Source organism: Urocampus carinirostris, chromosome 11 (genome assembly GCF_059441175.1).
Source record: "Urocampus carinirostris isolate Australia breed hairy pipefish chromosome 11, RoL_Ucar_1.0, whole genome shotgun sequence".
NCBI classification, from domain to species: domain Eukaryota; kingdom Metazoa; phylum Chordata; class Actinopteri; order Syngnathiformes; family Syngnathidae; genus Urocampus; species Urocampus carinirostris.
The window spans coordinates 5,525,964-5,544,252 of NC_142359.1; positions in this window are offsets into that span (position 1 = coordinate 5,525,964).

The following is an 18,289-nucleotide window of genomic DNA, read 5'->3' on the forward strand; positions in this document are numbered from 1 at the left end:
TCTCTTTCTCTTTGTCATTCTTCCTCTTTCTGTGTTTCTCTTGCTCTTTCTCTCTGAATCTTTGTGTATCTCTTTCTCTTTTTTCTTTTTCCCTCTCCTTCTTTGTTTTTCTCACTTTGTTTCTCTCTATCTGCCACTCTCTCTGTTTCTCGTTTTCTTTCTCCCTCTTTCTGTCTTTTTATTTCTTTCTCTTTATCCTTCTGTCTCTCTCTCTTCTCTCTTTCTCTTGCTCTCTCTGTCCCTCTTTTTCTTTCTCTCTTTCTTTCTTTCTTTTTATCTTTCTTTCTCTCTCTCTTCACCCTTTCTCTTCATCTCGCACTTTATCTTTTGTGATTTTTTTCTGCTTTTATTTTTTTGTCTCTCTCTTTTTCTCTGTGCATCTTTCTTTCTCCTTCTTTCTTTTTGTTTCCTGTTCTTTCTTTTTCTATTTCTTTTGATATGTTTCTTTTTCTCTTTCTCCTTTTCTGTCTCTTTCTCTCGCTATATTTATCTTGCTCGTTCTCTCTATCTCTTTTTCTCTTGTTTGTTGTTTGTTTTCTCTCTTTCTTTCTTTTGTCTTCTCTCTCCTTTTCTCACTCTATCTGATCCAAGGTATTTTCTTCTTTGTTTCCCTTTCTTCTTTTTCCTTCTTTTTTTCGAGTCGTGAGTCTCATGTTAAGCACCAGTCGGGCTCCGGATCTCCGAAGCGTTCCAACAATCTTAAATCTGGTTACTATGGAAACAGCCAAGGTCGTGCCACGCAGATGTAAACAGTCGGAGACGGAATTATTTCTCCAATGGGTCAAATGTAAGAATTTTTTTATGAAAAATTGGGGGTAGATTATTTTTTTATTTTTTTTTATTTTATTCATATCAAACTACGGTTATCCCTCGTCTTCATAGTCATTGATATTGTTGTAGAAAATGCAGGTTCGAGAATCGATTAAGTCTTCTCGTACGTGTTTCAACAAATGCACGGAGGCTTGCCATGAGAGGGAGTTCTTTATTGCATCGTCCCAAAGAACTCAGAGAACTTTAGGCATAACAACGCTTTTATAGCTTCAATTGAGTACAACCCAAGAGGCGGCCCGGTCCTGGGTCAGGACTTACGTATCATCTTCGGAATTGTTTTTCTCGCAAGGAAGCTGTTGTCGTATCCTTATTAGGAAATGTTTTCGCCTCAGTTTGCTCAGAGAGTCCTGGCAGGTCCCATGCCCTTTTAGGAAACTTAATTATCTGCCAAGAACTCTCCCGAAATGATGTCAACATGACTTTTCTCCACCACAGAATCAACCATTCAGCAGACAGAAGACAGCAAATGCTATCACAAGTGGACTGGGAGCCAGTGCAAGTTAGCCAGGAGTAATACACTCAAACTTTTTGGTTTTAGTCAAAAGTCCAGCTGCCGCATTCTGAACCAGCTGCTAACTTTTGATGCTAGACATCGGGAGACCAAAAAGCAATGTTTGAAAACAAGCTGGACCAATAATCAACATTTGAGTTTTTTCTGGGTTAAGGCGCAAAAAAATTAAGTGACATCCATCTTGGAATGTCAGTAAGGCAAGCCTCCAGATTTCTACAACTTGTAAAGAGCGCTTACCGGGATTAGGGGGTAACGGAATGCCTGTTTTAGGTCATCAAGATACAAAAATAATGTATTCGGTTACAGTTACAGAAAAAAAAGAGACGTCAGAGATGTCAAAGAAAGTGATAAGACAATGTCAGAACATGTGAGCTGAATACTATGTTTTATTTTAATTTATTCGAGGTGACTGAGTTATCTGGGACGAGAGATTTTTCATCTTGCATGCAGGTGTCAAACAAAGGAACAAAGCCGGAGCCGTGAGCAGACGCAGGAGCCCTCGTGATTCAGTTCGAAAGAAGCCAGCGTGCGGACAAAAGGCCTGGCTTACAAGAGGTCGAAAGAGTTCTTTTTGAGCCAGCTAAGAAGCAAGAGGTTTTGGCTTACGAGAAGCCAAAGGAGTTGCTTATGAATGTCAGGTTTCAAGCCAGAGGTTTATTTCCTTGCGTGTCCGAATGAAATTTTGTCTATTATCAATCAATCGACCAAACTTTATTTTGAAAAACAACGATAGGAACTCCAACTGGTTACAGGACACGCCTCTGGTGACTGATGACATCAGTTGCATTTAAAAGCGTAGGTGGGAACGCCTGCCCTCTGTCTTTTATTCGCGCCTGCTCCGGGATAGTGGTCCAGAGAAGGGGTCTCCCCGGGCTTTGCCCCCTGGACAATGGGGACAAAGAAGGCCTACGCCCAAATTTTGGGCCCCTCTGCAAGGAAGCATGGCGCACGCCAACCACGACGCTGTGATGGTTCGTGGAATCAAGAAACAAAAAAATAAATCTGGCCTTCTTCATATTGGCCTTACCTCCCCTCCCTCTCTCTCTCTCTCTCTCTCTCTCTCTCTCTCTCTCTCTCTCTCTCTCTCTCTCTCTCTCTCTCTCTCTCTCTCTTTCTTTCTCTTTCTTTCTCTTTCTCTCTCTTTCTCTCTCTCTTTCTCTCTCTCTCTCTTTCTCTCTCTCTCTCTCTCTCTCTCTCTCTCTCTTTCTTTCTTTCTCTTTCTTTCTCTATCTTTCTCTTTCTTTCTCTTTCTCTCTCTTTCTCTCTCTTTCTCTCTCTCTCTCTCTATCTCCAAAGTAATTCCCGATTAATTTACCTTATATAGCACGGCGGCGCAGTGGTTAGCGCGTGTGCGGCACAGTTCTAAGGTCTTGGAACCTCCTGTGTGGGTTCAAATCCAGCTACCGGACTTCCTGTGCGGAGTTTGTATGTTCTCCCCGTGCTTGCGTGGGTTTCCTCCGGGCACTACGGTTTCCTCCCATGTTCCAAAAACATGCATTTCAGGTGAATTGGCCGGTCCAAATTGTCGCTAGGTGTGAATGAGCGAGTGAGTTGTCTGTCCCCGTGTGCCCTGCGATTGGCTGGCAACCAGTGTCCCCTGCCCACTGCCCGATGATTGCTGGGATGGGCTCCAGCACCCCCGCAACCCTACTGAGGATAAGCGGTGCAGCTAATGAGATGAGACAACCAGACTTGTTGATCGGTACTTTCAACTACTACTGGATATCTACACCCCTTCTTTAACACCACAAATTCTGTTGTTTTTTTCTTTCGTTTGGATTTTACTTTCCCATGTTAATAAATCGTAGTTTGTTGAGAATCAAACCGCGTTGCATTATTTATTTGTGTGTCCATATCGTTTTCCTGATCAATATCAATAAAATCGATAAATTAGTTTGGAGGATTGCTTCCCTTAGAATGAAATGAGACTGTATTTTGAACAAAATCGTGAGCACCATCTGCTGGTCGACTCGATAACCACCATTCTAGATTCTAAACCAAATAAATATAATTTCAAGTAATTCTTCCTACACCAGCAGTTTCCCTTATTAATTGTATCTCCATTGAGTTGGTGTTGTGTTCAACTTGTCTCGAGTTAAACGTGGCTAAATCGGATAATAAAAAAAGAAACTCGTACCAGATTTGCATATACTCCATGCACATTGTTTCACCATTCTAAAGTTTAAAATATAAGAAATATTTTTATTAAAAACGGACAAACTGCAATGCAGGGGCAGCACGGCGGCGCAGTGGTTAGCGCATGTGCGGCACAGTTCATGTCATGGGAACCTCCTGCGTGGGTTCAAATCCAGCTCCAGACTTCCTGTGCGGAGTTTGTATGTTCTCCCCGTGCTTGCGTGGGTTTCCTCCGGGCACTCCGGTTTCCTCCCACATTCCAAAAACATGCATTTCAGGTGAATCGGCCGGTCCAGATTGTCCCTAGGTGTGAATGAGTGTCTGTCCCCGTGTGCCCTGCGATTGGCTGGCAACCAGTTCAGGGTGTCCCCTGCCCACTGCCCGATGATTGCTGGGATGGGCTCCAGCACCCCCGCGACCCTACTGAGGATAAGCGGTGCAGCTAATGAGATGAGAGAAACTGCAATGCAATTGAATAGACATGCCAGCAGAGCTTCCATGGAGTCTGCTGTGCGCACTGTGATTGGCTCATTGCAGTAGAGGGCGGGGTTTAGCATATTAGCATGAGTTTATCGCTAGGTTTTGCATCACAACCGACAGAAGGAAGAAATGATTTCAAGATGATGTGTGATGATTAAAAAATATCACAGCACACAAACACAATACCGCCCCAAAAAAATCAAGCATCTTTAAATGTCAGGAGTTGCTTAGCAACAGCAACTAAGGTGAAGTGTCATTTTCAACATTTAACAGCAAAAAAATCCCAAAATCATTTCATAAATAAGATGTGGCGAGCCACGGATTACAGTAAAGTGGTTCATATGAGTGGCTAGAGAAAGAAACAGTGGAAAAAAGTTGCTATGGCGCCGATTGGCTGTCTATTTTAAGCTCAGCGCTGTCATGCTTCCCTTGTCAGCCCGTCAACAAACTTCTGCCCCGCCAGACGTGGGTTTCGACTCGGTCCTGTTCTTGTTGGTATTTCCTGCTTGGTATTGTTCCTGTTTATTTGGTCCTGTTTAATTTCGGTTTCCAGTTTTGTTTCTGTCTATTTTTGTCCTGTTTAATAAGTTCTCCACTTTTCGTTCCCGTCTAGTTTCTTCTGTTAGTTTTCGATATCCTCATCCAATATCTATCCTGTCTGTCACTTCCTGTCCGGTATCGACCCCATCTGTCCGATATCTACTCAGGCAATTGGAATCGATCTCGTCAGCCTGTGGCTTCCTATCATTTTCATGCCAGACTGCTACCTAACGTGCATGACTTCTCTCTCTCGCTCTCTCTCTCTCTCTCTCTCTCCATCTCCCCCCTTTTCTCTCTCTCTCTCTCTCTCTTTCTCTCTTTCTCTCTTTCTGGAGCTCCCGCCCTTTTCTTTCTCTCTCTCTTTCTCTCTCTCTCTCTTCATCTTGCTTGTCTCCTCATTTTCTCTCTTTTTTGTGCCCTTTTTTCTTGCTTTGTATCCATCTTTATCCCCCTCTCTCTCTCTCTCTCTCTCTCTCTCTCTCTCTCTCTCTCTCTCTCTCTCTCTTCCTTTCTCTTTCTCTTTTTTCACACTCTCATCCTCTCTTTGTGTCTCTATTTTTCTATTTCTCGTTTTCACTTCTCTCTCTTCTCTCTCTTTCTGCTTTGTCTTCTCTCTCTCTCTCTCTCTCTCTCTCTCTCTCTCTCTCTCTCTCTCTCTCTCTCTCTCTCTCTCTCTCTTCTGCATCTCCCCACTTTTCTCTCTCTCTCTCTTGCTTGTCTCTCATTTTCTCCCTTTTTTGTGCCCTTTTTTCTTGCTTTGTATCATCTTTCTCTCTCTCTCTCTCTCTTCCTTTCTCTTTTTTCAAACTCTCATCCTCTCTTTGTGTCTCTATATTTCTTTTTCTTGTTTTCACTTCTCTCACTTCTCTCTCTTTCTGCTTTGTCTTCTCTCTCTCTCTTTTTCTCTCTCTCTCTCTCTCTCTCTCTCTCTCTCTCTTCCTTTCTCTTTCTCTTTTTTTCACACTCTCATCCTCTCTTTGTGTCTCTATATTTCTTTTTCTCGTTTCCACTTCTCTCACTTCTCTCTCTTTCTGCTTTGTCTTTTCTCTCTCTCTCTTTCTCTCTCTCTCTCTCTCTATTTATATCACTCTCTCTCTGTTTCTCTTTCCATTTAACATTCTCATTCTCTTTCTCTCTCTTTCTCTCCTTCTGCATGTCCCTTTACCTCTCTCTCTCTCTCTTTCTCCTTCTGCATGTCCCTTTCCCTCTCTCTCTCTCTCTCTTTCTCTCTCTCTCTTTCTCTCTCGCTTATCTCTCATTTTCTCCCTTTTTTTGCTTTGTATCAATATTTCTCTTTTTCTCTCTCTTTTCCTTTCTCTTTCTCTTTTTCACACTCATCCTATCACTCCATCTCTTTATTTCTTTTTCGTTTTCCTTTTTTATTTAGTTTTTTGTGTCATATATAAGCCAATCCTGCCTTTTATTGTGAAAAATACATCTTTTTCTCGTTTTCACTTCTCTCACTTCTCTCTCTTTCTGCTTTGTCTTCTCTCTCTCTCTCTTTCTCTCTCTCTTTGTCTATTTCTATGTCTCTCTCTCTCTCTACGTCTCTCTATTTATATCATTCTCTCTCTCTCTCTTTCTTTCTAGTACTTTTGGCCAGTTCTTCCATTTAGCCTTCAAACGACCTTCGTCCTCGTGGCACCATGGCAACAAGCAAAATTCCCGGCGTAGCAGCATGAAAAGGCCTACGTCAGAGAAACGGAATCTTGCTTTCTGTTCTGGTGTGTCACTGGAACCCCGTCATAGTCTACGTCAAGCGTGACGTCACAGACGAAGCTGGAGAAGAAAGAATACCCGCGCCGGTTAGAAAACAGAGGAAAAGAAAGCCGTCGTAGCTGCTAGCTGTTGCCGTGTTGCGTTTTTGGATGCCGCCATCGTGGGAAAAAAGGATTGCCAACACTTTTGATCAAAATAAAAGAAGAGAGTTGTGGTTAAGATGGACTCCAACACCCCCCGGGACCCTACTGAAGATAAGCGGTGCAGATAATGGATGGATGGATGGAGTTGTGGTTAAATGCATGAAAGCGAGAAGATTGGACCGAGGCACTCATCGAAAATGCTTAGGTTTGGAGTCCGCGTTTCATATCAGATAAGAGAAATTAAACGGTAATGATGGTTGGGGGTGCATTCAAGCATAGGTGTCAAAAATGCAGCCCGCGGGCCGGATGAGGCTTTTAATCCGGCCTGCGGGACAACAGCAAGAGAAGTACAAGAGAAAAATGAGCTGGACTTTGGAATATAATAAAGCCTGGTCAAGACACTCACAAGGCAACAGGAGATCAGGCCTGTTCCTTTCCTTTCTTTCTCTCTCTCTCTTTCTTTCTCACTTTCTCTATCTCGTCCCTTACTTTCTCCCTTTTTCTGTCTCTTTTTCTCTTGCTTTGTATGTATATCTCTCTCTCTCTCTCTCTCAATCTCCCATTCTCTCTCTGTCTCTCTCTCTCTCTTGTTCTCTCTCTATTGTTCTCTCTCTCTCTCTCCTTCTGCTTCTACTCCTCTCTCTCTCTCGCTCTCTCTCTCTCACGCTTGTCTCTCATTTTCTCCCTTTTTTGTGCCTTTTTCTTGCTTTGTATCCATCTCTCTCTCTCTCTCTCCTTCTGCTTCTACTCCTCTCTCTCTCTCTCTCTCTCACACACACTTGTCTCTCATTTTCTCCCTTTTTTGTGCCGTTTTTTCTTGCTTTGTATCCATCTCTCTCTCTCTCTCTCTCTCTCTCTCTCTCTCTCTGACTCTGTCTTTCTCTGTGTCTCTCTCTCTCTCTTTGTCTTTCTCTTTTTCACACTCATCCTCTCTGTCCCTTTATTTCTTTTTGTCTTTTTTACACTCTCACTCCTCTCCCCTTCTGCTTCTCAATTTCCCCCTCTCTCTCTCTCACTCTCTTTCTCTTTCCCTTTTGATGTTCTCATTCTCTCTTTCCTTCTGCTTTTCCATTTCTCTCTCTTCGTTTCTCTTTTTCACACTCATGCACTCTCTCCATCTCTTTATTTGTTTTTCTCTGTTTTACCTCTCATTTCTCTCTCCTGCTTCGGTCTCTCACTTTCTTTCTCTCTCTCACTCATTCTTTCTCTTTCCCATTTGACTTTATCATCCTCTCTCTCCTTCTGCTTCTTCCTTACTCTCTCTATAAATCTCTCTCTCTCTCTCTCTCTCTCTCTCTCTCTTTTCCTTTCTCTTTGTCTTTTACACACTCTCATCCTCTCTCTCCGTCTCTTTATTTGTTTTTCTTTTTCTCATGCTCCTTCGCTCTCTCTTTCTGCACCTCTCTCTCTCTCTCTCTCTGTCTTTCTCTCTTTTCCTTTCTCTTTGTCTTTTACACACTCTCATCCTCTTTTTCTGTCTCTTTATTTGTTTTTCTCTTCCTCACGCTCCTTCTCTCTCTCTTTCTGCATCTCTCTTTCTCTCTCTCTGTCTTTCTCTCTTTTCCTTTCTCTTTGTCTTTTACACACTCTCATCCTCTTTTTCTGTCTCTTTATTTGTTTTTCTCTTCCTCACGCTCCTTCTCTCTCTCTTTCTGCATCTCTCTTTCTCTCTCTCTGTCTTTCTCTCTTTTCCTTTCTCTTTGTCTTTTACACACTCTCATCCTCTTTTTCTGTCTCTTTATTTGTTTTTCTCTTCCTCACGCTCCTTCTCTCTCTCTTTCTGCATCTCTCTTTCTCTCTCTCTGTCTTTCTCTCTTTTCCTTTCTCTTTGTCTTTTTTACACACTCTCATGCTCTCTCTCCGTCTCTTTATTTGTTTCTCTCTCTCTCTCTCCTTTTGTGCATCTCTCTCTCTCTCTCTCTCTCTCTCTCTCTCTCTCTCTCTCTCAGAACAGGAACTGGCAAAAGTGGAGGCTGATGTCATTCAAACTCGAACGGTTTTCATTCACGCAGCAACCCTCCTGGCGTCGCCATAGCAACACTGGTGCATTCAAGGCGTCAACCTTTCATCGAAGATGCTGAAAAAAAAAGAAAAAAAAACATGAAATAAAAAGTCCTTGGAGGAATCGATTGAAAAGAGTCGAGACACAGAAAATTGAATTTATTTATTTTTTTATTATTGAGCGGAATCAACATTTTAAAATGCGTTTTTTATTCCATTTTCCACAAGTACGAAAATGTTTCGACATTTTAAATTTCATGCTACTGGAAATATCGAGTACTTATGGAGGGGTTCTACTGCCATCTATTGGTAATGGTGGCGCACAGCACTTACAGAGAAAATGAATAAATACAGGTATCTATCTATCTATCCATCTATCTATCGATCTATCTATTTATCCATCTATCTGTCCACCCATCTATCTATCAATCTATCTATCTATCTATCTATCTATCTATCTATCTATCTACTCCCCTTTATCTATCTATCTATCCACTGCCCCTTTATCTATCTATCTATCCACTGCCCCTTTATCTATCTATCTATCTATCTATCTATCTATCTATTTATCCATCTATCTGTCCATCTATCTATCTATCTATCTATCTATCTATCTATCTATCTATCTGTCCCTCACTCTCTCTCTCTATCTATCTATCTATTTATCCATATGTCTATCCATCTATCTATCTATCTTTCTATCTATCTGTCCCTCTCTCTATCTATCTTTCTATCTATCTATCTATCTATCTGTCCCTCACTCTCTCTATCTATCTATCTATCTATCTATGTATATGTCTGTCCCTCTCTCTCTCTATCTATCTATCTATCTATCTATCTATCTATCTGTCCCTCACTCTCTCTCTCTATCTCTCTATCTCTCTATCTATCTGTCCCTCACTCTCTCTATCTATCTATTTATCCATATATATTTATATCTATCTATCTATCTATCTATCTTTCTATCTATCTATCTATCTGTCCCTCACTCTATCTATCTATCTATCCATCTATCTTTCTATCTATCTATCTATCTATCCCTCTCTCTATCTATCTATCTATTTATCCATCTATTCGTACATCTATCTATCTATCTATCTTTCTATCTTTCTATCTATCTGTCCCTCACTCTCTCTATCTATCTATCTAGACATCTAGATCGCATACGCTCCAGGGCTCCATGCCCTTACAAACTGTCGTATTTTCCCTTACAAAATACAAAATATTCTTACACCATTTTTTTTTTCCAAACGTGTTTATTTATGTACTTTAACATGTTATATTGTACATGTGTTTCCTTATATTATATATATTGCTTATTAACATTTTGTTGTGAGACACTGAGTTGCTCGACATGAATGAGGTTTATTATAAAAAAAAAGTTCAAAAATGAAGTCGCTTGGATGTTCACTGTAGAAGGAAAATATACATGCAAATAGAATTAAATAGAATAATACATATTCTTATTCAAATTATGAATTCATTTTCTGCATTCAATTATTTGTTGGTAATATACTGATTAAAGGGATCACCACAAACCTGTCTTTTTTCATTTTCTCCTTTTATACTTCCTTTTTTTCTTAATACAACATCATCATTCGTAATATAATGCATCAAAGCAAATGAGCCGTTGGAGAGCCGGCTCTTTTGAATGAGTTGAGCCGAAAAAGCCGGTTCTCTAAAAAGAGACGGACTTCCTTTCACTACAAAACTACCCCGGAATGATGCATGATGGGAAATCCCCAGGCGGCAGACGCATGCGCACAGTAGCATCAAACCGCTCACTTCGTTTGCAACGGAAAAAAAACATACCGAGATAGAGGCTACCGCGGCCAACTCGTTTTACTTGATTGATTTGCCGTTTGGTGATAGTCGGTGTATACCAGATGGTACCCATCATTGACAAATTTGCGATTTTCCGTACAGATTTTCGCGTACGTCGTACACGTCTTAAAACGCATCATAAACGTACTTTGTACGGCAAAAACGTGGACGTAGATGTGGGGAGGGTTAAGCAGTTAAATAACTTTTTTAACAGGTTTGACCAACCCCACTGTCCTCACCCCAGAGTACTGCAGCGGTCCTGCCCCCCTCTGGACACCAGCATGGAGGAGGACATCCTCCCACTCAAGATGACTGCAGCCCAGGCGTGTGGAGAACCAGCAAGGCAGCTGGTCCAGATGGAGTATCCCCCCGACCAGTGTTCCCTCTAAGCTGCGCGCGTGCGCAATTGCGCACTGCTCGCACATTCTCGGCGCACAAGAAAATCTAGCCAGCGCACAAAAATCAGGGCTCAAAATTACCAATTAAGAAGTCAAAGCTACAGTGCATGAAGGTCAAAATACACGGGTTCCCCAGACGTTGTGTCCTAAATGCTGTATTTTTAAGTCGAGTCAAAGTAGAACGAAGTTGAGTAAAGCTAGTGGAGTATGTCGAGAATCGGCTTCTTCGGCTCGGCTCACTAAAAAGGGTCCTAAACGGCTCTTCAGGTTGTTTTTGTCAGGCGGGACGGAAGGAAAACTGAGATCACTTGCACTCGTTTCTTGGTTTTTATTGGAAGGAAGGAATGACAAGACGTGAATCTTCGATCCGTTGTTTGACGGATTGTCCAGACTTGACAAGCGGGTGAAGGCTTGGCGGGAACGGTCGTGGACAGTCGTAGTCGTCGTGTTGTTGGTCGGGGCTGGAGAAGAAGGGCGTCGTCGTGTTCGGAAGAGAGATCAGGAGTCAGGCGGGCAGGGCAGGTTGTAGACAAATTCGGAAACGGATCGGCAACGGAGATCAGGTAGAAAAACAGGAGGCAGGCAAAGAGTCGGAGGTACGGGCTTTCTGAGCAGATGGCAACAGATCGCATAGTACAATCGGACAAAGTGTGATTGGAAGCTGGGGATTTAAATGTACGGGGTGCGCCAATCAGCTGTCCTGGCTGTTGGCGCCAAATCCTGAGCACAGGTGTTCCCGATCCAGGTGATTGTGACAGTTTTTGCTTCTTTGATCCCAACATGACCAAATATTAAGTAAAATTATGCACAAAACGACCTAAAGGAAGGGGGGAATAGAACAAAAAAGAAAAAAAAAATACCAAAATGAAAAAATAGTGAAAAGCTGCGAAAAAAAGAAATAAAAGGAAGAAATAAAAAGAAAGAAAAATGTAGAAAAAGCCAGAAAAAAAGAAAAGAAAGAAATGTAGGAAAAAGTAAATAGAGAACAAAAAGAAAAAAGTAACAGCTCGGAAAAAATAAACACAGTGAGACTTTTTTTAAAGGAATTTTTTAAAAAGTAGAAAAAAAACACGGAAAAAAGAAGAAAAAGTTTGTGTTACATTCAAATAATTTCCAATTGTATCAAGTGAATCTTGTTGCCAACATTGTACTTCCACTGAAAAATGTGATTAAGTACAGTTCTGTATCTTGCAACCGACGAAATAAGCCCCCAAAAATGTTAATATTATGCGACAAAATATATCAGGAAATAAGAAATGGATATCTTATGGAAGAATTGTAAGAACAAATGATGTTTGTAGGCCGTACAACCTTTGCAATCGTACATGAGTCAATTCATTCAAAAGAGAAAAATAAATTTGCATTGCCTGAAACTCAGCAAAATGTAACGTGATGTCAAGTTTTGGACATGTTTGATAATGAATTATCTTGCCACACTTGGGATTGCTGTTGCTCACTGTTGTTTCAAGCGTTGCTCACCGACTTTGTGTGAACGCTCAGACCCGTAAGGAAAATGACAGGGAACGTTGCTCCCGACTGCTGAAGGCCTGTCCGTTGGAGCTGGGAGACCCTCTACAGCGCATCTTCAACCTGAGCCTGGAACAGGGGAGGGTCCCCCAGCTATGGAAAACACCCTGCATCATCCCAGTCCCAAAGAAATCAAGACCTGAGGAACTCAAGGACTTCAGGCCGGTCGCCCTGACATCACATGTGATGAAGACCATGGAGCGGTTGCTGAGGCCACAGGTCCGCCACGCCATCGACCCTCTGCAATTTGCCTACCAGGAGAAGGTGAAAGTGGTGGATGCTATAGTCTACATCAGGGATGTCAAACTGAATTGCGCAAGGGGCCAAAATTCAAAACACACTTAAGATCCCGGGCCAACCAGGATAAACATTTATTGAACACACTTAAACTGAATGTTTTTGGATCATAAATATGAATAAAAACAGACAAGAATATTCAATTTAAACCTTAAATCACTTATACAGTATTTATTATTTTGCTCTAAATAAAAACATCTTGTTAAATGATACAACTTAAAACTTAACTTAAATAACTTAACATTAAAATAGCATTCATATTCCTTTGCTCCTATGTCAATGTATATATTAAAAAAACATAAATATCCCAAAAGATTTTGCTCTCCTTGATATAACTCTTGTCAAAAGTAGAAATATGAAAATGCTACACAAATTATTTTGTAAAAACGTTACAACATTCTGAAAACAGGGAGCCTGATGTGCTTACCTTTGGCGCAGACGGAGTAGGGCGAGAGATGGGAGGGAGTGCTTGCACTTTTTTGCATAGCTCCACCCATCCCTCCCACTCACCCAATCGAATAACTAAGTTCTCTTCCGGTGTTTTGGCGCATTTGCAATTTGTTCTGTGGATTCATCAAAAAGTATCTGAACACTGAACACAGATTATATAGTGAGCTTTCATATAAAGGATTCTTTAGCGTTGTACAGCCAAAACGAGTTTTTTTTTGTGTGACACCTTGACTGTAAATCATAGTAAAAACGTGCCCTATATATTCTGAAAAGTACTGCCTATTAAACTAGCTTTAGTTTGGCTTTGCGTGTATCTGAACAGGATCAATGGCTCAAGTTTTGAACGAGATGGAGAAAATTTGCATGCAATTAAATTGGTCTCTGAGCCATTGGTATTCATAGAAAGAGCCATATCTGGCTCGCGAGCCATAGGTTCCCGACCCCTGGTGTATAGTATAGTATACGTCATATATGAAAGAATAGGTAGAGTGACTAAAACTTCAGAATATGATGTCCAGGGATGAGACGGCGTTGTTCATATTGACAGGCCATTAATAACAATAATGTAAAATGGTCTTGCGGGCCGGATATGATTACACGGCGGGCCGGGAGTTTGACACATATGCTCTAATGCTACACCGATCCCTCTCTCTCTCTCTACAATCATTTTTGTGTGTTTTTTTGCTCAACTGGCCTCAAAACAATCATTTTTGTGCATAATTTTGCTCGATTTGGCTCAAAACAGTCATATTTGTGTATATTTTTACTCGATTAAGCTCAAAACAGTCATTTGTATGTATTTTTTTGCTCGATTGGCCTCAAAACAGTCATTTTTGTGTTTATTTTTGCATTTTTTTGCTCGCTTAAGCTCAAAACAATAATTTTTGAGTATATTTTTCGCCGGATTGTGCTCAAAACAGTCATTATGTGTATATTTTAGCTTTTTTTTCCGATTAAGCTCAAAACAATCATTTTTGTGAATTTTTTGCGCAACTGGCCTCAAAACAATCATTTTTGTGCATAATTTTGCTCGATTTGGCTCAAAACAGTCATATTTGTGTATATTTTTGCTCGATTAAGCTCAAAACAGTCATTTTAAAGTATTTTTTTTGCTCGATTGGCCTCAAAACAGTCATTTTTGTGTTTATTTTTGCATTTTTTTGGCTCGTTTAAGCTCAAAACAATCATTTTTGGGTATATTTTTTGCCGGATTGTGCTCAAAACAGTCATTTTTGCATTTTTTTGCTCATTTAAGCTCAAAACAATCATTTTTGTGCGATCCCTCTCTCACCTGGACAGGGGCAAGGGTGCTGTGAGGATTCCATTTTTGGACTTCTCCAGTGCCTTCAACATCATACAGCCTCTGCTACTTAGTGGTAAACTGACAGAGATGGGAGTTAGCTCACACCTTGTAGAATGGATTACGGACTACCTGACAGGCAAATGAAATGATCTGCATTTTATATAGCGCTTTTCAAGTCAATGACTTCCCAAAGCGCTTTACAATGTGCTTCACATTTCCCAATAGCGGCCTTGCAGCCATGTAAGGCGCTCACCTGCTTATTGGGGGTATTAGGGGTTCAGTGTCTTACCCAAGGACACTTTGACATGTAACAGGGAGGAGCCAGGATTCGAACTGCGATCTCTTGATCCCAAGACGAGCGCTCTACCTCCTGATCCATCTATCTATCTATCTATCTAAAACAGTCATTTTCGTGCATATTTTTGCTCGATTGGGCTCAAAACAGTCATGTTTGTGTAGATTTTTGCATTTTTTTGCTTGATTCAGCTCAAAACAGTCATTTTTATGTTTTTGTTTTGCTTGATTGGCCTCAAAACAGTCATTTTTATGTTTTTTATTGCTAGATTGGTCTCAAAATCGTTATTTTTGTGTTTATTTTTGCATTTTTTTGCTCATTTAAGCTCAAAACAGTCATTTTGTGTATGTTTCTGCATTTTTTTTGCTCGATTAAGCTCAAAACAATCATTTTTGGTGTATTTTTTGCGTGACTGGCCTAAAAACAATCATTTTTGTGCATAATTTTGCTCGATTGGGCTCAAAACAGTCATGTTTGTGTAGATTTTTGCATTTTTTTGCTTGATTCAGCTCAAAACAGTCATTTTATGTTTTTATTGCTAAATTGGTCTCAAAATCGTTATTTTTATGTTTATTTTTGCATTTTTTTGCTCATTTAAGCTCAAAACAATCATTTTTGTGTATATTTTTGATGGATTATGCTCAAAACAGTCATTTTGTGTATATTTCTGCATTTTTTTTGCTCGATGAAGCTCAAAACAATCATTTTTTGTGTATTTTTTGCGCAACTGGCCTCAAAACAATCATTTTTGTGCATAATTTTGCTCGATTGGGCTCAAAACAGTCATTTTTGTGTAGATTTTTGCATTTTTTTGCTTGATTAAGCTCAAAACAGTCATTTTTATGTTTTTGTTTTGCTTGATTGGCCTCAAAACAGTCATTTTTATGTTTTTTTTGCTAGATTGGTCTCAAAAACGTTATTTATATGTTTATGTTTGCATTTTTTTTTTCTCATTTAAGCTCAAAACAATCATTTTTGTGTATATTTTTGCTGGATTATGCTCAAAACAGTCAATTTGTGTATATTTCCGCATTTTTTTTGCTCGATGAAGCTCAAAACAATCATTTTTGTGTATTTTTTTGCTCAACTGGCCTCAAAACAATCATTTTTGTGTATATTTTTGCTCGATTAAGCTCAAAACAGTCATTTTTATGTATTTGTTTTGCTCGATTGGCCTCAAAACAGTCATTTTTGTGTTCATTTTTGCATTTTTTTTGCTCGCTTAAGCTCAAAACAATCATTTTTGGGTATATTTTTTGCCGGATTGTGCTCAAAACAGTCATTTTTGTCCATATTTTTGCTCGATTATTCTCAAACCTGTCATTTTTGTGTATTTTCTTTGCTCAATTGGGCTCAAAACAGTCCAACCTGAGAAGAAATGAGCTGCAGTTTTGGATATTTCCACTTGATGTCGCTAAAGCCATGCAGCAGTTGCAAAAAAACTGGAGGAGGATTTCCCTCTCTCTCTGTTTGTCCCTCTGTCTTCTTTCCTCCGTCTTTTTTCTCTTTCCTTCCGTCTCTTTTATTCTTTCTTTCTTACCCCCAATCTTTTTCTTACTTTCTCTTCCTCACTCTGTCTTTCTAGCCCGTTTTTTTCTCCTTATTTCTCCCTCTCGTTGACTTTCTCTTTTTTTTCTTCCTCTTTCATGTTTTAGTTTCTCCCTTTTTTCACATTCATTCTTTTTTTGACTCTTTTTCTACGCCTCATTCTTTTTATTTCTCTCTCATTCTTTGTCTTTCTCATTTTATTTCTTTCTCTCTTTTGCCATCTCTTTCCTTTTTTCTCCCTTTGTCAATTTTTTCCCACGCTCTCTTTTTCCTTACTTTCTCTTTCTCGCTCTCTTTACCATTGATCTTTCGCTCTCTTTCTTCTCGTTGTCTCATTTGAATCTCTCTTTTTCTTTTCTCACACTATCTTTTTTTCTCTAATTTTCTCACTTTTTTCACTCTTTACTTCTTTCTCTCTATTGACATCTCTTCTTTCCTCTCCTTTTCTCACTTTTTCTTTCTCTCTCTCTCTCTCTCTCTCTCTCTCTCTCTCTATTAAATCTCCTAGGTGGCCCCTGTGAGACTTTCTTTCTAGCATGTGGCCCCTTAGCAGCTAAAATGAGTTTGGGGCCTCGTTCTGTGTTTGTATTGAGATTCTGTTCTGAAATGCAAAAGTAGGCCGTCAGGGCCTGCAAGGCCTTCTCTGCTGGACTAGAAAAAAATCCAGATCATATGATGTTAAATTTTGGTAAACGGTACATTTTAATATTCATTTCCTAACAGTGTCCTTTTGTTTGTTTGTTACTTTGTTCCTGGTTTTGTTCATAAAAGCCTTTCCTATTTTGAGCATCCCTGCCTCAGTCCCTGCTTTGCCTTCACTTGGGTCCACCACCATTAAAACTGATCAGAATGACCCAAGACCATACGCTACCTCCCCCGTTTGGGTCCAACCCCTGCAGAGCACTAAAATTGAGGGAGGGAGAAGGCTTTTTCTCCCTTTTCTTTCTTCCCCTCTTCTCTCTTTAATTGCAACTTTTTCTCTTTTTCTTTCTTTCTCTTTTATCTTTCTTTCAATCTTTCTTTTTTCTCTCTCTCTTTCTTTCTGTTTGTTTGTTTGTCCCGGGATGGAGCGATCTTTCTCATTAGCGAGCTTCAGCTCCGTCCTTAGCCCGCATTAGTCGGGCAAGAGAGGATTGAGGATTAGTCTGTCTGCGACACCTTGGAGAAATGCTGAGTGTCCCGATGTTTCGTGGAAAAAAACATTCATTTTTGCTCTTGAAGGATTTTATACATTTTACTATAAAGGATTTTATCCGATTAAATACAAGTTACATTTATCGAGTGCAATGAAGATTTTCTCTGAGTGGGCTGAAGTTCAATGACAGGTCACGCTGATCCGAATGTGGAATGTTTTGGCTGGGGAATTTTGATAACAGGACTCTGACGGAGGACGGCAGGCGATGTTTTGAGAACAAGGCCCCGATAGCGTAGAAACGCTCTCCTGTTTTAGGTTTCTCCAGTCATTGAAGCGAGGGGGTGGACCCCACGTGGGGGTTTTTCCTGGCACGCCCATGGGAGGAGCCGGCACACCAGCTTGCGGAGAGACGCGGGTCGAGAAGAAAAAAGCAGAAGATCGAGAGAGGAGGCTTGACGGAGACTCGGGCGACACTAATTCGGCTAATTCGATGGAGTTCACTTAGTTAAATTATTTAAGAAATTAAATCTGCCCCCGTGTGGAAATGCTGGTCTCTTGTCCATCTTTTCCCATCAAAAAACGAGCGCGCATTGTTAGAAGAATGTAGGTTGTGTTTGGTTAATGGAGTCAGGTAACTAATTCAAACAATTTGGTAGAAATTGATATTTAATTTCTAACACTCTCTATATATAATCGATATAATATATACATCTAAATATATGCGTATTCAAAATCATGACGAGAAATGGAAAATTAGAAAACAAACAAAATTGTAAATGTTCTGCATTTATATAGTGCTTTTCAAGTCAATGAAGACCTCCCAAAGCGCTTTAAAATGTGCTTCACACACACACTCACACACCAATAGGGAGTCAGCCATGCAAGGCGCCTACCTGCTCATCAAGGTTTTGAGGTTTTGTAGTGAATGATGGAGTTTTGGCCAACCACAATTGTTAATGTTCGAAATCTAAAAGCGCTGACCAATCAGAGGCAAGTTTTCATAATAGCACAAGCCAATAAACGCCATTCAAAGTTTGCCACTATGTCACACCCACCCAGGGTTGGGTAGGGTTACTTTAACTGGATTACTTTCAATTATTTTTGGATGACTCCAATAGCAAATATGCTAATAAAAGACAATAGAAACTAAA